Source organism: Eschrichtius robustus, chromosome 13 (genome assembly GCF_028021215.1).
Source record: "Eschrichtius robustus isolate mEscRob2 chromosome 13, mEscRob2.pri, whole genome shotgun sequence".
Taxonomy (NCBI): domain Eukaryota; kingdom Metazoa; phylum Chordata; class Mammalia; order Artiodactyla; family Eschrichtiidae; genus Eschrichtius; species Eschrichtius robustus.
The window spans coordinates 65,081,657-65,106,578 of record NC_090836.1 but is presented as its reverse complement, the minus strand read 5'-3'; the positions used below and the strand labels follow the sequence as shown (position 1 = coordinate 65,106,578).

Below are 24,922 nucleotides of genomic sequence, written 5' to 3'. Positions count from 1 at the left end.
AGGCCAAGGTCAAAAGCTTAGTCCTTTTTTGGGGAATTCGAAATTGCTTTCTTTAACCTAGCACCCCTAGCACAGGCTAATGTGTTCATAAAGGCATACAACTGATTCCAAGGGTATCCTCGTATCAAGGTTGTATTATGAAAAACCCATGGACACGTCCAGAAAATCAAATTAATGTTTATGCCTGGGTGACTGTGTATCAGGAACTCTCAGTTTGTCCCACACGCTGTTCAGTCAGCACCACACAAAAATAGTGTTCTAACACCTTGGCATTTTTCACAGTCTTACTATTGAAGCTTTTACCTTACTATGTTTCCTGCCGTACTTCATTATTATCTCCTAATTCTGTACGTTTGTGATTTTCTGATTTGTTTTTGCATTTGGAGTTCTACCTTGGCCCTGGTACCTGACAATGAGCGCAATTTCTGCAGCTACATAGCTCTGCCTCCTTACTCAGGGCAGGATTCAGACTCTCTCACCCCTTGGCCTCCAGCCACCATGACTCCACATTCTGTATAATCCAGCCTAGCAGATGGGCCACTCTATCTTGGTTCAAGCCCTCACCACACTTTCCCTTAAAGTTCCTCAAGGAAAGCCAGCCAAGACCTCCTTCTAAACTTTAGAGATGAATTGCCAATGGCCTACATAATACTGCCACTTGAATGTCTTCCAGGAATCTTAAACTGAAAACCACATTTGGACGCTATCTCCCATCTCCCTCCCCCCCCCCACATCGATCAATTCCTTCTTCCAAATGGTTGCTTACACCAGAAATAAGGGAGACATTCTTGGGACTCTCCTTTCCCTCACCACACACCAAGGCCTGTCTTGTCAATTCTGCCTCCAAAACCCAGTAGAAACACTCTTAACTACTCTTCAGTTACCTGACTCTTAGATTAACTGATATTTTCCATTTCTTCTATAAAAAGACACTGACTAGCGACCACGGCACATTGAATGCTTGCAACCAATACAAGGTTTACTTCTGGCATCACTCTACATTTTTACTACCTCCAATCAAATGGCATCTGTGCCAGAAGTCAGTTGTATTTTTCTCCAAACTTGCTGATACCAATATGCACTTATTACTGAAATTATATATTTCAATTATATACTATATAAACTGGTTAATTTTGAATTTTAAAAAGTTTGGCTCTACAAAAACAAGGTAGAATGTTCTGGAAGATCTCCAAGAAAATTTGCTATATGAATTTTTAAATCCCATAATGGACAAAACTGGAAAAAAAAAAAAAAAAAGAAGCTAGAAAGTTCTGTGCTGTCATTCTCATCCCTGCTTCATAAAGACATTTACAGATATCTTTCAATTCTTGCTTCAGGTAAGGGAGCCAAAACCGGAAATCATGGAAGATGTAACTATGGGTATGGTTCACACAAAAGCAAACCAAACAAAATCAGTTCAGAACTCCAATTCACAGATTCACATTCAACGAATGGTCCCAAGCTGTATCAAAAGATTGGCAATGAGTATTTATATTCTTTAAGTTAAAATAAAATATAGGACGTGAGTATATATTTTTTAGTATTTCTCTTTAACCAGATTTTTCAACTAACTAACCAAATAGTGCAAATTCCATTGGATAATACAAATAATAATAGTAGCTAATATTTACTGATATGAACCCTGTACCAAACACAACTATCCTCATTTTACAGATAATGAAACTGAGGGCTGCATCAGTATATCCTAACTCTGCCCATCACTTTGACCACCCTTGTATTCCTTCAGTAGCCTCTTAGCCAGTCGCTACACTTCCACTCTCACTCCTTCACCAACTTTCATGAATCAATGAATAGCAGAAAGTATTTTTTAATTCAACCCTACTTATGCCATCCCCTACTTAAAGCTTTTCAATGTCGTTACACTTGGAAAAATATTCAAAATCCTTACAAGGTTCTTCTTGACCTGGCACTTATATATTTCTCCTTCTTTCTCTCCTAACCCATGCTTCCTTGTTCACTGCATTCCAGTTACCTTGGCCTTCTTTTAGTTTTCACAATGTGCCAAGATCTTTCCCATTTCTAAGAATTCTTCCATGCTGTTTACTCTGTTAAAACGATTCTCTTTTCTAGTTTCTCTTCATCCTTCAGACCTCAACTTGAGCATCAACTTGTCTCGGAATTCCAATTTAATTACCTCTTCTTGCTAATATTTAAACTCATTAGCACTCAATACTTTTCTTTCATAAGACAGGACAATTGAAAAATATGTATTTATTTGTGATTATTTTACTCCCATCTTTCAGGGGGTAAGGGCCATATGTATTTCACTCACCTCCACCATACCTCCCACAGTACCTTTAATCTAGAAGGTAAACTCACAAATAATTATTCAATGAATCAATCCATCAATGTTCATATCTGAAGCAGAGAACAGAGGCAATGCCAAAGAGTTTTCAAGTGGCCATAAAACGTCCACTACCAAAGGGTTTCCTAAAAATGGGTGATGGTCACTCTCCAGTGATGCTGTGAAGTATCTCCAGGTATGAGACTCCTCCACCACCTACATTATATTCTGTTTCTATTTTAACCATCATTATATTTGAGATGTCTAACTCATGAACTCAGAAATGTATTCCTCTTTATCACAGATCTAGTAAATCTACCAAATAATATCTATGTAACGTTAGCATTTGTGTTCACTTTCTTAACTTAGGCAGATATTAAAAATATTAAATATATAGGTCATTTGATTGTATATTAGAATACTGTTCCAGAAATCAAAACAGTTCCTAAGGCAGCCAGTAGCCCATCTACATACACTAACATCTCCCTTCTTCCATGAACCGCACTTGAGGAGAAAACATCAAGTCTTCACGCAAGCTCTAGTGTTATTTTAGACACAATCCCAGCAAGCATAGCTTGCAGTCAGAATCAGCAAATAAAGAGGATTGGCTTTCTAGAAGTAGGCACATTGCCAGTGGTGAGAAATAACAGTAGACATGAGATTTCACAAAAAGACAGCTGTCTGGATCCATTTAGTACATGGTCAAGCAGGGCTACATATTTTAATATATCCTGAGGACAGTGTCAGTGGGCAGTATAATAATAAAAATGTCTAATGATGACCTTGTATTGTGAAGAAAATTTATATTATTTTCACTGTGTACTGCTTCAAAAGACAAGGAAGAGAGTACTACATCATAGGGGGAAAATCACCTGAAAAACATGTATTCATCTGGAATACGTCATTTCCTGACAACATGTCACAAAATCAAGGTATTACGCTATCTTAGAGTTTTGCATTCCATGCCTTATTAAAATAAAATAAAAATAGGCTCCATAAAGTTTCAAACATAAAACTTTCCTAATATTCCTCTAAAGAAGGGGCATAACATAAATTACCAAAATAAAAGATTAATCGTTCTGCTTCAGTGATTTTATAATTGTGAAGTGCCCATCTTTTGAGAATAAGGCTTAGATTAATAAGGAACATAAGAAAATAGTGCAGCATAAAGTTTTAACAAGATTTTCCAAAGTAGTAAAGCACTTTAACCTAACAGTCTTCCAAACAGATGAACTAGGTTGAAATAGTCTAACATTTCCAAAATAATAATACAAAATGTTTACATATTATATGTACTTATGTATTTATATTTGATTCCCACTGTACATTATCTTTGGATTCTCTCAAAGCATATTCTTCACAAACTGCTAAAATAGGAGCCCAAAGTAAATACAGTAAATGGAAACCTGCTTGATCAAGAATCATGTAGACTAATTCAAACACTGATTACTAGAAATTTAATTACTAATCAAAATTAAATAGATATTATACAACTGCAAAGACAAAAATTATAATAGAAATTATGTTTACTATGTGTCAGATATTGTTCTAAGTAAGCATATTATCAGAAGGATCTCATCTAATCCTTAGAACAAAGCTAGCAAGTAGGTACTATTATAATCCCCAGTTAAAGCTGGAAAACCTAAGGCACAGAAAGGTTTATATGTTGCTTTAAAATTGCACAGCTAGTAAATGATGAAGTTGGATAAGATTCCTCAAAGTCCACCTTCAGAACGTACTTTTAACCATACCAAAACACTATCAATGAGGTCTTTAACTATGCACATAAAGGCATAGCTATATTTCATTTTTAGAAAGTTGTTACGTGGAATACACATAAAAGTGATATACAACAAAATTTTGGAGAATGTTTTTTTCCTCAAGTGTTTGTTTTATATGTGAAGAAAAGCACAAAGTGCCAATGATTTAATACAAAATAAGATGCATTCAATGATCTTCAAAACATTTTAATTCAATGACCTCAAAATATTTTACTGTTTTTAAAGAAAGGTTATAGAAGAATAGCAGTATGCTCTTCTTCAAACTGCCTCAAATCCCAGAAGCCAGTAGTCTATAAAGAGTGTGCTACTGTATAAATTAACAATATAACACAGAGTCATAACCAGTGTTTTAGAATCAGCAGAGTCAAAAGGCATGCATTAGAAGATGTAAATTTTCAATGTAGACAAAACAGCCTTCTGTCTACCCTAGAAAATGCCATCTAGGATTTTCATAGCTAGAGAGGAAAAGTCAATGTCTGGCTTCAAAGCATCTAAGGACAGGCTGACTCTTCTGTGAGGGGCTAATGCAACTGATGACTTAAAGTTGAAGCCAATGCTCATTGTACCATTCCCAAAATCCTAGGGTCCTTAAGAATTATGCTCAATCTACTCTGCCTGTGCTCTGTAAATGGAACAACAAAGCCTGGATGACAGCACATCTGTTGACAACATGCTCTGATGGAGATGTACAAGATTCATGTTGTTTTCATGCCTGCTAACACAACATCCATTCTGCAGCCCATGGATCAAGGAGTCATTACGACTTTCCAGTCATTATTTAAGAAACACATTTTCTAAGGCTACAGTTGTCATAGATAGTGATTCCTCTGAAGGATGTGGGCAAAGTCAATTGAAAACCTCTGGAAAGGATTCATTATTCTAGATGCCGTTAAGAACATCTGTGATTCATGGGAAGAGGTCAGAATATCAACATTAACAGAAGTTTGAAAGAAGTCAATTCAAAGAGGGGTTCAAGACTTCAGAAGAGGAAATAACTGCCGATGTGGTGAAAATAACAAGAAAACTAGAATTAGAAGTGGAACCTGAGGATGGGACTGAATTGCTGCAATCTCATAATAAAACTTGAAAGGATAAGGAGCTACTTCTCATGGATGAGCAAAGAAAGTGTTCTCTTGAGATGAAACCTACCCTGAGTGAAGATGCTATGAAGATTGTTGAAATGATGACAAAGGATTTAGAAAATTACATAAACCTAGTTGTTGTAACAATGGCAGGGTTTGATAGAATGGACTCCAATTTTGAAAGAAGTTCTACTGTGGGTTAAATGATATCAAACAGCATTGATGCTACAGAGAAATCATTCGTGAACAGAAGAGTCAATCGATGCAGCAAACCTCACTGTGGTCTTCCTTTAAGAAATTGCCACAGTCATCCAAGCCTTCAACCACGCCGATCGGTCAGCAGCATCAACACTTAGGCAAGACCCGCCACCAGCAGAAAGATTACACCTTGCTGAAGGCTCAGAGATGGTTAGGATTTTTTTAACAATAAGGTACTTCTAAATTAAGGTATGCACATTTTTTTTAGACATAATGGTATTGCACACTTGATAGACTATAGCGTAAATATAAACTTTCATGTGCACTAGGAAACCAAAAAATTCATGTGATTCCCTTTATTGCACTGGGCTGGAACCAAACCCACAATGTCTGGAGGTGTGCATGTAAACATTTATGAACTACCTTCTATGTCCCATTGGGTCTGCCAAAGGTGGCGATACAGCAGTGAATAAGAGAGCCATGGTCCCTGACTTCAGAATATTTGCAAAATGCCTGGATGGCTTACCCAATAAATGGTTACTGATACTGTCACTGTTATTAGTATTTATTAGCATTATTCGGGCCCAGCAAAATGCTGACAATATTGAGATGAGAGCTAGGCCTCTCTCTCCACTAGGAACATCTATCCCATTACTCTCTACAGTGTGTCTTGAAATAAAGGAAGTTTAAATGAGAGTATATTTATGAGAGAAGAAACGGAGATAAAACCACTGAGCAGACCCACTGGGACCCCACAAGCATAGATAAAATTCCATTGTGAAAAGCACCTTGGGGCTTCCCTGGTGGTACAGTGGTTGAGAATCTGCCTGCTAATGCAGGGGACACGGGTTTGATCGCTGGTCTGGGAGAATCCCACATGCCGCGGAGCAGCTGGGCCCGTGAGCCACAACTACTGAGCCTGCGCGTCTGGAGCCTGTGCTCCGCAAGAGAGGCCACGATAGTGAGAGGCCCGCGCACCGCGATGAAGAGTGGCCCCCACTTGCCGCAGCTAGAGGAAGCCCTCGCACGGAAACGAAGACCCAACACAGCCAAAAATAAATAAATAAATAAATTAATAATAATTAAAAAGGTGTTAATAATTTTAAAAAAAACAAAACAGCATCTTGGCTTTATATAAGATGTAGAAGCCTCCTCTTATGGGTCTTTATTTGAGCCTGGGAAAATATTTCTCAAGGTAAGGGTAAAAACCCTTCTCCACTATGGCTGGATACTCTTCCTCCTTCTGTGACCAGAGAGAACAGGACTACGTCTTCATTTTTAAATATTTATTTAGTTCAGATGACCAGGTGGTCTCTCTCAGGAAAAAGAACAAGTAACCTATTCTGGGAGAGGTATACTCCTCTTGTTCCAATTTTCTGTTGTCCAGAACAAGTACAGATTTCCCTTTGGGGACCCAAAGGGTAGGGTGGTTGAAGAAAAGAAGGTCATGGACTGACCAAACAGGCCCCAAACCAGTTAGTAAAATTGTCAATGGAGAACTAACTAAAAATACACAGCAATCATCCATATGAACAGTGCCAAGGCTATTACACTGTCTCACTATAGCAGATATTCCTGTTCCATTCAGATTCATGGATATGTACCACACATTAATGGAAGGGGAAAAGTCATCAGTTATAATAAATGAAGAAAATTTAAAAAGCAGGATACTGTGAAGGGTATTTTTATCTATGTCAAAATTTCATTGAATATTCAAAGTTCCTACAACATCCAATCAACTGATATTTATTAAATAAACACTACGTGTCAGTGACTATCAAACTCCAGTGGGATAAAGTCCATTTGACTTGAAAATTATAGATAATGGGTAACAAGGACAAAACAATTTCAAGGGCAATCTCTTCTACTGATAGAGAGCTACCAGTAGAAGTCAGAAGGAAATTGGTTTCAATTTGGCAAATGCGGATATAAAAGAGGTAAATGTAATCTCTTCTTTTAAGAGATTTAGGAGAAGAATGAAATACTCAGAGACACAGATAGACTGAGTCCTTAAGCCTCAAGCTACTTGTCTGTGTTTGCCTGAAAGTGAGAGGATATGCATGCATGGGTGTGTGGACGTGCACACACACATAAGGGGGGCCCTGCACACATGTTCGTTTTAAAGCTGAGCCAGACAGCTTGTTTCTAGCCTTAGTGAAGAAGCCTGTATTAAAGGAGAGGTTGAAAATTAAACAAAAAGAGGAACTAATTGAAGGAATCAATTCTCAGAGAGGAAAGGAGGTAACTGGACCAAGAGAAATTAGCCTTGAATAGGAGAAGTCTTGTAGATAATCTTAAAGCAAAGGTCTTCGGGGGGAAAATATAATTCTAGATGTAGAATTTATAAAGTGCATGATGGAGTAAAGAAAACTAAAATACTCTTATTTCCAAGAATAAATAGAACTCCATAAATGGAAAGACAAACATGAAAAGTACAGCCACATATCTTCCCAGATACAACACAAAATGCCACTTACAGTATTTTCCCTTTATTGTTTATATGAAACAACACTCATGAAAGAGCTTTTCTATTGGATTGCCCTAAATATATGTTCCCTTTGGTATGAGAATTTTCATCTTATAGTAACATCTTCACTGTCACCAGTTAAAAGCCACCTAATTTACAGTGGAATCTTTGGTCCGTTATGAAAATTAAACTGCACTTACAAATCATAATAATGTATCATTTGAATGTTTTAATAAAAGTTAAAAAAAGAACCTTCCTACTGCACAGATTTAAAAGGTGTATTTGGGTCTAAATAAAAGAGAAAAATCAAAATGTAGCTCTCTTTTTATAATACAAAATTATGGTCTTGCTTCCAAAGAATAGGATACAGATGGGGCAAACAAGAACTTTCCAGTCAAGCAGTCTGGCAAACACTACCTTAGCCAAGTGATCAAAGTTACTATCACCAGGAATAAGTGATGTTGATACTATGTACCTCCTGATAGGAGGTGAGAAGAAAGGAACTTGGCTACTGTGGTATTCTTCACCAAGCCTCACAACTCAAGTCTAATATTAGTCGAAACTAAATTGAGGAATACTTTATAAATCACCCACCAGTAACCCTGAAAAAATGTCAAGGTCATGAAAAAGAAAAGGCTAAAATACTGTCAAGGTCAGAGGACACTAAGTCATGATGGTTAAATGTAATGTGATAACTTGGACTGGATCACTGAACAGAAAAAGGGACATTAGTGGAAAAATTTGTGAAATCCAAATAAATTCCGGAACTTAGTAAATATTAATGCACTGGGTGTTTCCCTGGTGGCACAGTGGTTAAGAATCTGCCTGCCAATGCAGGGTACACGGGTTCAAGCCCTGGTCCGGGATGATCCCACATGCCGCCGTGCATCACGACTACTGAGCCTGTGGCTCTAGAGCCACAACTACTGAGCCCGCGAGCCACAACTACTGAAGCCTGCTCGCCTAGAGCCCGTGCTCCGCAACAAGAGAAGCCACCACAATGAGAAGCCCGCGCACCGCAACGAAGAGTAGCCCCCGCGCGCTACAACGAGGACCCAACGCAGTCAAAAAAACCAAAAAATATATTAATGCACTAACACTGGTTTCCTAGTTTTCACAAATATGCCATAGCTAACCTTAGGGGAAATGAGTAAGAGGAGTAAGAAAACTCACTACTATCTTCACAATTTTTCTACAAATATAAAATAACCCCCAAAATGCAAAGTTTATTTAAAAATAGACTTACTTTAAAAAAAGAAATTAAATTAAAACCCGGTATCTATTTCTGAATTACCTCAAATTGTAATTAAACTGCTGCAACAGAAGCACTCATGTCCCCAGTTAAAGCATGAGAACAGAATAAAAGGTTAATTTTGAAGTGTAGTTATAAAAATCTTGAATTAAAATTAGCAACACGAAATCTACTGCCTACATTGTAAAAGCCATTCTGTTTATAGTTTCTTTCCTTCTGTTCTGAAATTATTTTTGCCATTTTATTGGACTTAGTTTTAGATGTCTTTCTGATATTTCTGAAAATACCATTTTTATATTAATTGGCTATATTCTTATGGACACAGATTTTACACAAACTTGAACCAAACTGCTATGCTAGTTGTGCTCTTCAGAATGTGAAGGCACCTTGGGCTATGACCCTAATATGAAAAGTAAACATGTAAACTAGATCCAAAACACAAAGACTGTCACTTGGTTCATCGAATGACAGCATTTATTTAATACTTCCACATGATCCTTAAACATGCATTTCCTTTTTTAAACAGCCTTACTGAGATATAATTTATACAGTCTAAAATTCACCCACTTAAAGTGTACAATTCAGTGGGTTTTATTATATTACCAGAGTTGTACAACCATCACCACAAGCTAATTTTAGAACATTTCATCATCCAAAACAAAACCCCCATACACATTAGCAGCCTCTCCTCATTCCCCATCCCACCCTCAACCCAGGCAACTGTTAATCTACTTTACAGCTCTGTAAATTTGCCTATTCTGGACATGTCATATTAATGAAATCAAACATGTGGTCCTTTATGACTGGCTTCAGTTAACATAATGCTTTCAAGATTCATCCATGTTGTAGCATATATCAGCACGTCCTTGCTTTTTATGGCCAAATAATATTCCATTGAGTGAGTATACCACATTTTGTTTATCCATTTATCAGCTGATGGACATTAGGGTTATTTCCAATTTGGGGCTATTATGAATAGAGCTGCCATGAATATTCATTTGTATACAAGTTTTTGTGTGGATATATATTTTCATTGCTCTCAAATATATACTTCGAGGTAGAATTGAATTGCTTCATCAATGGTAACTCTATGTTGAACATTTCGAAGAACTGCCCAACTGTTTTCCAAAGTGGCTGCACTATTTTAAAGTCCCTTCAGTAATAAATGAGGTTTCCAATTTCTCCACATTCTCACCAACACTTGTCATTGTCTGTCTTAAAACACGTATTTTCAAAACTCATCACTTCTCTTGGTCATGTTACTCCCTATTAAAATTGTTTGTTGTCTTCTGATCTCCTTTCGAAGAAAACTCCTATGTTGCCAAACAACTCTACAAAACAAGTTTTAAATGATACGAAATATACTAAATCCATAATCCATCTTAATTCTATTATTTTCAAAGTGTTTTATTTCATTCCCCTCTGACCTAATCATTATCCTTCTTTCTTCCATTAATAATGACTTTAATATGACTTTTCAAAATATAAATTCCCACTAAAGTAATTCGTGGCAAAGCAATTAATGTGACATGCATTTATATGGGTGACAGGAGCAAAATTATTAATTTAGCCATGTTCATAGACTTCTCTCTTTCTCCAGTCAAAGATAATTGTGTGATTCAGTTTCTTATTGCTGCCCAGGACCTATTAATGAATCATAAAATCAATTGGATGGGTCGTAACTGAAATTTTTAAATAGAGGACGGAGGAGAATAGAGGGATGGGGAAGGGTGGAGTGGAACAAAGTGGAATGGAATAAAATATAAATGTTAGAGTCCACTGCATTATTTTCTGATACTTTCCACTCGTTTTATATGTTCAAGAAAGTTTGAAAGCCACTGCTGAAATCACAAATTTGATTTTCCCTTACCTCTTAAACAAGAGTAATTCTTTCCTAAATTGAAAGAACTGAAAAAGGTAGAAAGGGAAGTATTTTTAAAAGACAGATTGTGAAAAAGGAATTTGGAGAATTAATCTGAAGAGAAAAGAGCTGTGAGTTAGAAAAGGAAATTTTAATAAATGCTGATAGTGAGCTACATATTTAGCTTATTTTTATGTCTGTTGAAGGTTAGAGCAAGTAAAGAATAGGATATATTTTTAATTATTTTGGACTATAGTTTGCCTCTTGCATGCCATTCTGCTCTGATACAAAGTAATGGGTTTCTAGGTTATTAAAAGCCACACAATATATTCATACTTACAAATATATGTTCATTTATGTAAACAGGCATTTATTATGATTGGAAAAGATGACTTAACAATCTCTCTATGGAAAGGGAATTTGTCTTTTTTAGAGATGACAGTAGCTTATAGTTAAGAGCATAAACTTTGGAGACAGGCAGACTTCAGCTTATCCCAGCTTTACTTCCAATTATATATGGTACACTGGGAAAATGACTCAACCTATATAAGCCTCAATTTTCTTCAGAAAACCCATTAGGTTGCCTTAAAAATCAAATAATATAAGTCATATTAAAACAAACTTAGTGCCACATCCTACGACCCAGCACATAGTATCAGTAAATGGAAGCTATTTTTATTCAAATTATTTTATAAGTCTTAAAAGTATTTTAAAGCAGATAATCCAAAGATACAGTCCATTTTAATCGAGAGAAAGTGAGTGGATACATTAGAAAATGCTGCTGGTGTAAGACAAGGACCAGCACCATTCAGTGATTCTATCGACTGCCAGTTCATGGAACTACTGTATTCGTTACAATTTTTAAAACTGACATATGACAAGCAAAAAAAAAAAAGAAAAGAAAAGAAAAAAACAGATTATTCCTTGTGTTCCAATTTCCAATAATTAAAGGTAATTATAGCTGAAATCAGCTCTATAACTGTCCCCTGATAGCACAGGAAATCTGTGTGCATCAAGGTAAAATTATAAGGCATCAAGACATATACAGGAATAGGATATTGAAAACAATTATAACTTATGCATTTTATATAACCTTGATTAAACTACATCTTACTTCTGGGAAGACAAGCAGGCTGGCATAAACACCATTTGTTAAATGTGAAGCAACTGGGGAAAATGGAGATGGAAAGAGCTGATCAAGAAAGTCTAGGAAATCAACTGCAAATTAAAATATTGGAATAACTACTTTAGACTCATGCTCCTGTTGTAACCTGGTTGAAGTCCTTTGCAACCAGTTAGTTCACTTAGAAAATGTCACTTCTGAGAACCTCTAACGCTTGCTCATACGAGGGAATTATACACATGTCAGAGAGGTTCCACTGTGACCCATAATCCTCCCCAGGCTGCCTACAAAGGGTGAGGTTTCTGAGACACCTCCAGATTATCTAGTAAATTGCACAATCCACTGGTATCTGATTCTAAATAATTCATCGATATCATGACCAAAAGTAAATCTGCAACAAAAATCATGTCTAGTCTGGTGTCTGACACATAGTAGGTCCTCAACAAGTGTTTATTAGAGGGAGGCAAGAGATCAGGAACAGTAAGATCTATTGTCTTAAGTAACAACACCTATTTCATTTCATTCTCTAACAGAATTTTCCCCAAATTCTAAAAGATTATTTCTTCAATTATTAGAAAAAACTACAAACATTCATTGCTGTGGACAAAGGTGTGTATTAAATATTGAAGATTAACCTATTTAAAAGAGGTAACAGATAAAAGGGCCATTCGCTCCTAATAACAGGAGCAAAAAGGAAGAGAAGGGATAAAGAGAAAAACAAAATTACGTTAATTGGATACCACCAGAGAATGTTAAGGTACCACCTTATTTTTCCAAAAATTAATGAATAAAGAGAAAAATATAAAACTTATGATACTATTCCTGTTTAAAATGTATCTCACAGTAAATATGAGACAGGTTTATGTAGGGAAATCCTACCTAATAAATGCAAATAGAAGGAAAGAATTAGACTGCCACCATTTTTCAGTATCTAATAAAATAACTGATTTGTGCAATCAATAGCCATCAATGAATGGTAAAACCATTAGGAGCAAAGTTGATGGCAAAGTTCAGGCTGCCACCTGTCACCATCTGAACCCAATCTAAGTATCACTAAAAGTGAAACAACCAGACATTGTTTACCACTGATGTGATGAAATGTGAAATACACAGCACCACTTACGAATTATTCTTGCAAAAAATATATGTAAATCTAAATAAGTCTTTCAATCTAACTTCCAGTCTACGGGGAACATGTAGAATAGGGGAATGAGTTAAATATCTGGACAAAGGAGCAGTGAGAAAAATCTAAAATCCAAAATGTGGGACTTTCTACAGGACAACTAACTGATTGCTTCTACAAAATGAACAAATGGGAGAGAGGGAAGATGGGATGAAGAGAGGGATGGGGGAAATGAAGAAGGGATGAATGGAAAAAGGAAAGATGGAGGGATGGTGAGAAACGGAGGGAGGAAGGGAAGGGGAGAGGTAAGGAGAAAGAAGGGAGGGAGGGAGGGAGGGAGGGAGCGGGAGATGAAAGAAGTTAGCTCTTAGATCCAAAGAACCCAAGAGACTTAAAGAACACAACCAGATGCAAGGTATGGATCTTGTCTGGAACCTGATTTGAAGAAACCAACTGTTTAAAACAAACACACATTTCTTAGACAAACAAGTAAATGTGAATTTGATATGAACTGAGAATAACCTTAAGCTCATTTTATTTGAGGTTATAATTAAACTGTATTTAGTGGTCTACTAATGACAAAGTAATAGCTTTAAATGCTATACAGCTGAAAGCTAACTACAACAGATGAAGAGAGGAAGCTCCAAGGGAGGGACCACATTTATTTTTCTCTCTGCTGTGCCCTCCGTGCCTAACACAGCGCCCATACTGCGAGAAAATGGGCCACTCAGTGATTACTGAATGACTGTATCTAGGATAGTCTAAGAGCACATCTCAGAAGCTTGCCTGGGAACTTTAACAAGAGAAATACAGCAAATAACAGAAAGCTCTTAAGAACATTCAAACTGCTTAAAGTGGCTAGAATTTCGCACACATTTGGAAGAAAAATGAGAGAGGTAACTGCAGTAGCAAGGAGGAAGCAAATCATACTTACACTCCATATGTTATTCTATGAACTTTGTGTTTTACCCTTTTGGTAGAGGGCAGTCATGGAAAGGGTTTCACTATACATAAACTTGAATGAGGTTTTAAAAAGCTTTCCTTAGAACAGAGGTTTTCAATACCTGCACTGTTGACATTTTGGCCGGGTAATTCTTTTTTGTCTTGCGCACTGCAGAATGTTTACCAATATCCCTAGCCTCTCCCATCTAGATGCCAGTACAACCCAGTTGTGACAACCAATTAAATATCTCCAGAGACTGCCAAATTTTACCTGGGGGCGAGGAGCAAAATTTCCTCCAGTTGAGAATCACGGCACTATAACTTTTGTGAATCAGAAGGTGAAACTCAAGGCAGGGAAACAGACCAGAAGGCTACTGCACAAAGAGAGTAAGTACCTGAGCTAACGCGGTAGTGTGGGGAATGGAGAAAAAACAGATTCGAGCGACAGCGGAGAGGCAAACATAGCAACCAATTATGGGTAGTGACTGAGGCTTAACAATGGTCAAAGACAATGCCCAGCTACCTTGATTGAGCAACTGGATGGGAGGGCTAATCATTCAAACACGGACTAAAGATGAGAGGGGGCTCATTTATTCATTTATCCAACAACTACCGGGTAATGCGGTGAACAACAACAAAAAATACCAATACCCTTCTTCTTTTGCAACTGATTTTCTAATAGATGTACACAAGTCAACAAACACAGGAATAACCTAACTTCTGAGAATGGTAATTGCTATAAAGAGATGATGCCTGTGAAAATGTTTAAAATCTGAAGCTGGACACATAGAAAGAGATACTAGTATCGTATAGTTGTTTCATCATGCAGGCTTGGAATTGGAATACATGATCTTTCATTCCAATTCTGCTATTAATTGGTTGTGTTACTTGGAAATGTTGCTTGGCCTGTGTAAGTCTCAGTTTCCCCCAATTGTGACATGAGGATAATAAGAGTACTTATTTAATAGGGCTGTTATGAGTTTTAAACAGGAAAGAACATAGTTGTGGGTGTACATGTCTATATGGCCATGTATGCGTGTAGAATCTTACTGCAATGTCTGGCACGTATGAGTACTCAATAATAACTATTATCACATAATCATTCAGTTGCGTGTGGGGAGGGAGAGGGCTAGGGCTTAACAGCTTTTCTCAAAGCCATTCAGCACTTAGGTTTTTCATGCTTTATGCCTTCATTCAACAAGTTTTCATCGTGTGCGTACTCTGTAGTTGATACTGTTCTAAGAGCCAGGGACCCAGCAGTGAACAAGACAGACAAGGTTCCAGGCTTCAGCACCAAAGCTGTTCCTGGCAGCTTCATCCTTCTCAGCAGCTGGGCCTTTCCACTTCACAGGCTGTCTGGACACATCCTTGATGTACAATCCGCAAAATTCCCATCATGACTTCATACTGGTCCATTTCAAGGGCAAGATATAACAGCTAAAAAGCTTCACCAGAGTCTGAGGGTATTTAGAAGACTAGACACCTGTTTCCCCCTTGCCAGTCTATGATGATACTAGGTTGAAAGTTGTTTGAGAGAAAAATGGCTTGGCTCTATAGAAAGCAATTCCAGTCAACAATGGTAGCCAAGCTGAAATCTTGCTAAAATTGCATCCTGGGGCCACTCGTGCTCTAAAATAATGATATTTACATCTCCTAAGTGGGAGCAATAGGAGGAACAGCTGAGAACAGAGAACAGATGAATGCTGCAGACATTCTTGAATTGATGGATTCCAGGAGCTGGAGGGTTGCTCACTGCCGTCCTATATCGGCTTCTGAGTGATTGCTGGGTCAGGATCTGAGTCAATGGGTCTCAACCTTGGTCAGACATGACTGTCCCTTGGACATATCTTAAAAATAGGCAGACCTGGGCCTTCCCCCTCAGACATTCTCATTTAATTAGATTGGGTGGGGCCTGGGTGTTGGTATTTTTATAAAGTTCTCCAGATGATTCTAAAGTTTATAACTTCTTCTGTGGACCATCGATCAGAGCAAATAATAATCAGTGTATGACTTCAACTGAAATGTTTTCAACAAGGAGAAGGTATGAAGTTGTCAGATTAATTAGAAGAAAAACTATAAGTTATTTTACCCACTCCTCCCTGGGTCATCCTCAAATTATCATTACTTCTTTTAATCCCAAGTCTCAATGGAAGAATAGTGATTATTATTGAACTAATAATCAAATTCATTAACAATAATTCATATTAACCTAGTAACTATTTTTAAGAAGCTGCATTTTTTTGATATATGGTTTAAATAAACTAACACACAGAAAAAATATAAATCCATTTTTTAAAATTCCTAAAAATAACTTTAGCCCTCAAAATCTAATTTCTTATCTTGATCTCTATCATCCTTCTTTCACACTTTGTTAAACTGGATGCCAGGTTCCAATTTAATATAAAATAGGTTCTCTGTATTGGAGGACAACTGTACCCAAAAGCAGCCAATAAAGAGGATACTGTAATCTTATAATAAATGACAGAAATTTGGATTGATAGCATTCATTGAAAACAAAAATAAAAAAAAAAAAAAAAGTTATATTTTAAATGAACCAAAAATAAATATAATTTCAGAGGCACTATTTTTCTGACAAAATTGCATGAAAATATTACAAGACATTGTTCACTTCATTTCTGATTCACTCAAAAAAAGGATCATTTCATTTTCCAATGATTCGCATCATTTGCTTTATATTTCACCAAGCAACTGCTCATTGTGAAATTTGATATCAAATGCGAGAAAAGACGGCATCATTAAGCACAGGAGATATTTGAATGGAGACTAATTTTTGAGGTAACTATCAATAAACAGCTTCATGTTATAGCAATTTTTTCTCCCTACTCAACTTTATATATGGATAATAAGGACTCTGTACATTATTCTAAAATTATTATCATAGAGCAGAATGAGCTGATTAGTCATTAAAACCATAGGTGATCAGATTAGTAAAATACACAAAGAATCACATAAAATGTGATCTTTACATACAAAATAGCCATCAGCCCTAACAACAATTGATATCAAGGTCCAATGTTATTCTGAAATCAACTATTGATCTTAAAGTAGAATATATATGAGATACAAAGGCTTTTGTCTGTGCTAGAAACAATATTCTATCACAGTTGCTGACAAATAGTATTAAATGATAATTATAATGTGATACTCTAATGCTTTACATAGTGTTTTATTGTTTATATAATATGAAGATATTATTACCCCACTTTATAGATGTGGAAATTGAGGCTCAGAAGTGCTAAGGAATGCACCCAAGGATGTTGGGTTAGAAGAGGTAGATATGAAATTCAAAGCCAAATCTTGGCTCCAGATATAAAGGTTTTGGTTTTCTAAATGGTACTTCTGTGACTTTTAAGAATATTTATAAGTATTTTTAGCAAAAAGGCCAGAGAAGTACCTTTCTTTATTATTTCTGTGGGATGGGAACATTTCTTTCTAACGTATGGGGCCAAAAAGACAACTTTATTTTTACTTTATTTTATTCTCTAGGAGGGAAAAGTGGGCAGATATGTCATAAAAATGACAGAATTTACCAAGAAACATTGTTTTTAAGCAATTCCCATCACCCTTCAGTCACGTCTGTCCATTCAAATTAATACACAAGGAACAAATTCTACAAAAGCACTCAAAGCATCTCCTCCATCATCAAATCTGTATTTCAGCTCCTTTCTAAAGTTTACTTAGCCAGAAGCTTACGATTATTCAATTAACTCCCCAAACCCCAAAACACTCACGTAAGTAATGACCTTTACACATCAGTCATAGTAGGAACCATCGTCTACTGATTTAAATTATTTCAAGCCTGGCACGAAGTAGATGTATCTTTGTTAAGCTAAGTCGCTAATCTCCTCATTATATGCTTTTGTGTATGAGATGTAAATTCACATTTGTGTAAACATTTAACTAATCTAACCCCTCCTGTATACTAGCAACTCATGAGGGCAGCACTGTACCTTTTTCTATTAGTAATTATACACCCAGAACAGAGCATGCTGCCTGGCACACAATTGGCCCTTATCCTGTCACGAGATTTTATATACAGTCCTTAGAATAATGGAAGATTTTCAGGCCTATAGCAAGCACGCTAAGTGTTTACTGTCATTGATGGTTTTGAATCAACGAATGAATCATTGACAACCTTATCACAATCTGATGTAGCAGATAAGGAAGCTTTTACAGTCTATATTTTTACCAGATTTTTTTTAACTTAGAGAAATAACATAAGTTGACCAAAAATACTTAGCAAGGATCTATCTTGCAATGCCATATCATAGAGATTAAATGAATCAGACTAAGATCTGATTAAAAGAAGGGAGACATATCTATTCTTGGCAGTTCCTAAAATATGAATCCAATCAGAAACTTCAGACCATAAGAAGCAGACAAGCCAGCCCCCCTGGGTGTATCTCAGTCCTGACTAGCATTCAACTCCTTTATTCAGCATGGCAGACTGTGTTTTCCAAAGATGGTGGCAACAGTATCTTCCTTCCCACAAGTTTATCTCCAATGGGACCCATTTACTCCTAAAGTCCTAAAATCACCCCTAAAGGGTCAAGTCTAATCCCCCTTCCCTTGACGCTGGGTTTTCCTTAGTGAATTTTTTTGACCAATAGAATATGGCAGAAGTGAAATTCTGAGACAAAGAAGGCTAGAGAAGAAACCCTACAACTTCTATTTGGGCTTCTTGGAACCACCTAGCTGGGCCCAGACAACTCATAGGACCACAAGAGGTCATTAATAAACTATTAATAATGTGTTACTAAGTTTGAGAATGGTTTATTACACAGCAATACGTAACTTGAAAATTCAGGAAAAACACATGATCCCTACTATATATATATATATATATATATATATATATATATATATATATATATATATATAGGTACTGTGCTAGCTTGTACTGTGTGTTACAAGACTGTATGGGGTAAGAATGGAATTCAGAGTTAGTGCAAGTATTAACTGAAAGGGTCCGACAGCCCTAGGTAATCACATCCTCTTATTCCGTCCTCTTGCAACTTAACACACGTGTTGCTTACTTCCACGTGATTATTCTATAACCTATCTGGATGCTCTGCCTGGAATGCTCAGCCCATCACACCTCCTTCATTTAGCTGATCACTAGTCAGTCTCAGACTTACTAGTTCTCCTTTTTAACACACTCATAACACCCTGTACTTCTCCGTTGCAGTACTGTTCACAATTCTAATTAATGAATTATTTGTGTCATTATTAGCTTACCATGTATCCCCCAAAACAATGCACTCCATGAGAAATGAGACCATGTGCTTGTTTATCACCACTTTCCTAAGATACTGTAACATGCATGGCACAGTACTCTGCACATAGTCAAAAAAAAAAAATGTTTTGTGTCCAATTAATGAATACATAAGATGTCACAGTTGTAGGCCGTTGGGTGGGAGAAAGAGGCCTTCCCTCAAATCTGAGGCTTCCTAATTTTGTTTTTATCAAAGATGACGACTGTAGTTTCCAAGGAGCTCTGAAAGTTCTAGCAAGATGACAGGGCTGGCTTGGGTAGGTAAGCCTTTGGGCAATAAAATGTGGCTGGGTGACAAGGGATCAGGAAGACAAACAGCCAACATCATCAACTTCCAAGTGACCACCTTGCAAGCTGCCGTAAGACCTCAAATATCCAACTTGGCAACATTACTCAAGGGGATAATTGCACAATCTTTGGAATCAGATGAAATCAGATAGATATACAGTCAGATATACAGCCACAGTTCTGCAAATTACTAGTTGTGTCATACTGGGCAATTTTCTTCTCTGAGTCTCAATTTCATAATATATGAAAAACAGAGATAATATATTTTCATGAAGTTACTATGAAAATCAAATAAAGTAATGTATGGACAACTCTTGACATGCAGTGACTCTAGGTTACTGAATGAAGATAGTTCCCCCTCTTCTGGAATTTGTAACCGCCATTCTGCAGCATTTCCTCATGGAGAGCACACTGCAATCCACCATGAAAATATAAGTTAAAACATGCATCAGTGTAAGAATATAGAGCACTGCTGACTGAATTTGGATCTATCAACTGTAAGTCATTCATTTAAAAATGAAAGGAAACAACCGTAAAGCCCTATGTCTAAGATGCAGGTTAGGTGAAGTAGTACCAGCCTAGCTGGAGGTTCCCTTCTGCAATATTTTCAAGACACACCAACTTTTGCTTATGCACTTTCAGACTGAACCTGGGATTAGGCTTCATGTTCGAAATTGCAATTTGGAGAAGTAGCTTATATTCCACAGAAAAACAGATAATACTTCACACTTCACACTGACTACACATCTGAGGAAAAAGAATGACAGCCTCACTGTCAATGTTGCAGAACCTGGAATTGACACGTATGCCAAGAAGCTAAGTCATCCTCATCTTCCTTCTCTTACTACCAATTGGCATGAACATATGAGAAAAATGCAAATGAGGCAGACACAGAAAGTGTCAGGGGAAGAAAGTATATAACTTTGATTGGAGTATTACTCCTTCCAGGTGATAAAGCTCTCCAGGCTCATCAAAATGTTTCTCTACAGTCACAGCTCTTGTCACTCAGTATCCAGTATTTTTGACTACTAACAATGTGTAGTCAACCTAGTGTTTAAAGAAAGAATAGATTTGAAGAGTTTTTCAATAAGACCATTTAAAACAGAGTAGGATCAGTTAACAAACAATTTCTCAAAGAGAGATCAGAAACCATTTAGAGAAAAGGAAGAGAGATACTAGGAAAATAGCATTAAACAGTCCTGCAATTGAAGAGCGAATTTAGCACTCAGATAAATTTTGTGATGGATTTTATAGTTCTCCGTCTGCAAGCAAGCTCCTTTCAGAGGCAGATTTTGCTGGCATTAAATCCTGGGAAGAATGTATTTTGTGGATCCTTACATGCAAAGGGAGATGTTAGAAATGGGATGGAAACTGTCTTTTGAAAATGGAACAGCAAAACTATCTTCTTAGAGCCATTTCTTATAACAACCTTTGATGAACACTTAGGACATAATAATAAATAATTTCATGAAGCTTAAATAATATGTTGCTTCTTGAAGATACATCCTAATGAAAAATTTAGGGAAAGCAATGAAATATTCTCATTAGTTACTTTAGACCTGTGGTTCCAAGATAGCAGGAATTTCTAATGAGTAAAATCAGGAGTGAGGGGAGAAAAGAACACCAGGACAGGGGGCTGCCACGTGTTACTTTTGGCAGATAAAGATACTTTTAGGTCTATCATTGTAATCACCTCAAAAAGAAAGGCTACTTTATTTTTTAAAAATCTTTATTGGAGTATAATTGCTTTACTATGTTGTGTTAGTTTCTGCTGTATAACAAAGTCAATCAGCTATACATATACATATATCCCCTTATCCCCTCCCTCTTGCGTCTCCCTCCCACCCTCCCTATCCCACCCCTCTAGGTGGTCACAAAGCACCGAGCTGATCTCCCTGTGCTATGCGGCTGCTTCCCACTAGCTATCTATTTTACATTTGGTAGTGTATGTATGTCAATGCTACTCTCTCACTTCGTCCCAGCTTACCCTTCCCCCACCAACCCGTGTCCTCAAGTCCATTCTCTACGTCTACGCCTTTATTCCTGTCCTGCCCCTAGGTTCATCAGAACCATTTTTTTTTTTTTAGATTCCATATATATGTGCTAGCATACAGTATTTGTTTTTCTCGTTCTGACTTACTTCACTCTGTATGACAGACTCTAGGTCCATCCACCTCACTACAAATAACTCAATTTCATTTCTTTTTATGGCTAAGTAACATTCCATTGTATATTTGTGCCACATCTCCCTTATCCATTCATCTGTCAATGGACACTTAGGTTGCTTCCATGACCTGGCTATTTTAAACAGTGCTGCAATGAACACTGTGGTACATGTCTCTTTTTGAATTATGGTTTTCTTGGGGTATATGCCCAGTAGTGGGATTGCTGGGTCATATGGTAGTTCTATTTTTAGGTTTTTAAGGAACCTCCATACTGTTCTCCATAGTGGCTGTATCAATTTACATTCCCACCAACAGTGCAAGAGGGTTCCCTTTTCTCCACACCCTCTCCAGCATTTATTGTTTGTAGATTTTTTGATGATGGCCATTCTGACTAGGGTGAGGTGATACCTCACTGTAGTTTTGATTTGCATTTCTCTAATGATTAGTGATGTTAAGCATCCTTTCATGTGTTTGTTGGCGATCTGTATATCTTCTTTGGAGAAATGTCTATTTAGGCCTTCTGCCCATTTTTGGATTGGGTTGTTTGTTTTTTTGATATTGAGCTGCTTGTATATTTTGGAGGTTAATACTTTGTCAGTTGCTTCGTTTGCAAATATTTTCTCCCATTCTGAGGGTTGTCTTTTCGTCTTGTTTATGGTTTCCTTTGCTGTGCAAAAGCTTTTAAGTTTCATTAGGTCCCATTTGTTTATTTTTGTTTTTATTTCCATTTCTCTAGGAGGTGGGGCAAAAAGGATCTTGCTGTGACTTATGTAACAGAGTGTTCTGCCTATGTTTTCCACTAAGAGTTTTATAGTGCCTGGCCTTACATTTAGGTCTTTAATCCATTTTGAGTTTATTTTTGTGTATGGTGTTTGTTAGGGAGTGTTCTAATTTCTTTCTTTTACATGTAGCTGTCCAGTTTTCCCAGCAACACTTATTGAAGAGGCTGTCTTTTCTCCACTGTATATTCTTGCCTCCTTTGTCAAAGATAAGGTGACCAAATGTGCATGGGTTTATCTCTGGGCTTTCTATCCTGTTCCATTGATCTATATTTCTGTTTTTGTGCCAGTACCATACTGTCTTGATTACTGTAGCTTTGTAGTATAGTCTGAAGTCAGGGAGCCTGATTCCTCCAGCTCCGTTTTTCTTCCTCAAGATTGTTTTGGCTTTTCAGGGTCTTTTGTGCTTCCATAAAAATTGTGAAATATTTTGTTCTAGTTCTGTGAAAAATGTCATTGGTAGTTTGATAGGGATTGCATTGAATCTGTGGATTGCTTTGGGTAGTATAGTCATAGAAAGGCTATTTTAAATGGCAAAAAAAAGATGGCATTATTATATTAAGTTAAAAGGTTAGTCCTTTAGTAAATTTTATAAAATGTCTGATAAGATCACCTCATACTTCTAACATCCTCTTTTGTTTTCCCTATGTGCCACTACCAGTGAAACGTTTGCCACAGAATAGCACCAGAACACAGACATTTGGGGATTACCCCCTCAGATGATTTTCCTAAAATAAAGAGTTGACTTCACAGGTGAGTGGTCCATGCAGTCTCACAGGGCCCTGTACTCAGAAGTGCATCTCACTTGGGGGTTTAAGGCTCTGTGTTCATCATCTTGAGCACCTAAACATGCAAAATGCCTACTGTTTCCATTTTGCCTTGGGCATCCCCAAATTATGTAGCCAGTCCTGCCTAAAATATTGCGGGCATCATGTATGTTTTAAAGTAACCTGCCTAGCAATCAATTCAGGATTTCGTTTCGAGTGAGTGCCCAAAGTACCAACATAATACTGTCCATTGAAAGGACAGTGAAAGCCTTCAGAGGTAAGAGTAGGAAGTGGCAAGCAGACATTTTACAGTGAAAACTGTGGCGTCTAATGCCACCCAGATCAAAGGTTATTTCAGCTCTCAACAGGTTGCTGAATGCCTTGGGAGAAAAGGTTAACATTTTTCTAAAGGAATAAAAGCTTGAATTGCTCAAGTGATAAGACCAGTGATAAGCTGAGACTGCATAGGTCTGTATTGGGAAACACGCAAAAAAAATGTTGAGTTGGGCCAGGAAAATGTGAATATCCTTTATTATGACTCTCTAGCACACACCACCACCTCTTGAAGGGCCTGCCAGAATGAATGAGCCCCAAAAGGGACACTTAAGTTGTCTTCCCAGCTGTGCTGCTAAGAAGAATTATTTAATCTTGTCCATGCAAACTTGGACAATTTATGCCCAAAACTATCCCTAAGATTTGGCAAAGCTGAAGTACAAATGTTCCTCCTGACAGTAATTAGCCTAAATGTGATATGGCTTTGGAGCAAAATCAATATGGAATTAAGTCCAGCTGGCTCTGACACTTAAGCAAGCGCTGTACCACCCCAAGCAAGGGATCTTCCTTTATCTCCCTAAACCTTACTTTCCTCTACCTGTAAAATGGGTATGGATGAGGGTGGTGACTAAATCAACATTTTAATCTAATGGCTAAGAGCAGACACTCTAGAGTAATCCTGGCCCTGCCACTTACTGGTTGTATAGTCTTTGTCAAGTCACTTTATCTCTGTCTCAGGAGTGCCTACTCATTAGTTTTGAATCCAAAAAGACCCGTTAGTTGTGTGCCCCACTATAACTCTTACTAACTCTCACTGTACTGGGGATGTACACCCAATATCACCTTTGTTCCAAGGCTATCGGGAGACCCCCCGGCTGACCCAGACCTTGCACTGTCAGACCTTTTACAGATGTCAAACACATACCCGTGCCTGTTCCCCCCAGTTTCTCATTCTCCAACATCCAAATAGCAGAATATACATTGAGACATTGACCTTGCACAAATCAGTTAGCCCCACACGCATCCATTCTGATGAAATAGGATGCCCCTAACTGGGCCCGGGCTGAGAGTCAGGTGTGTCTAGCATGTGATGACCTTCACTTCATACATCTACAGGTATGGATTACTATTCTCCTGGGATTTAGGTCATGTTATATTGAAATTATCCATGCCTGCCTCCTGCTAGAGTTTAATTCCTTGAGGACAGGGCAGTGTCTCTT

General features: G+C 37.3%; 1 protein-coding gene across 9 annotated transcripts in view; it reads right to left on the bottom strand.

The window, feature by feature from the left end:
• NAV3 (neuron navigator 3) overlaps positions 1-24,922 on the bottom strand; it is an 850,488-nt gene that overhangs the window by 649,754 nt on the left and 175,812 nt on the right. The window lies entirely within an intron of this gene.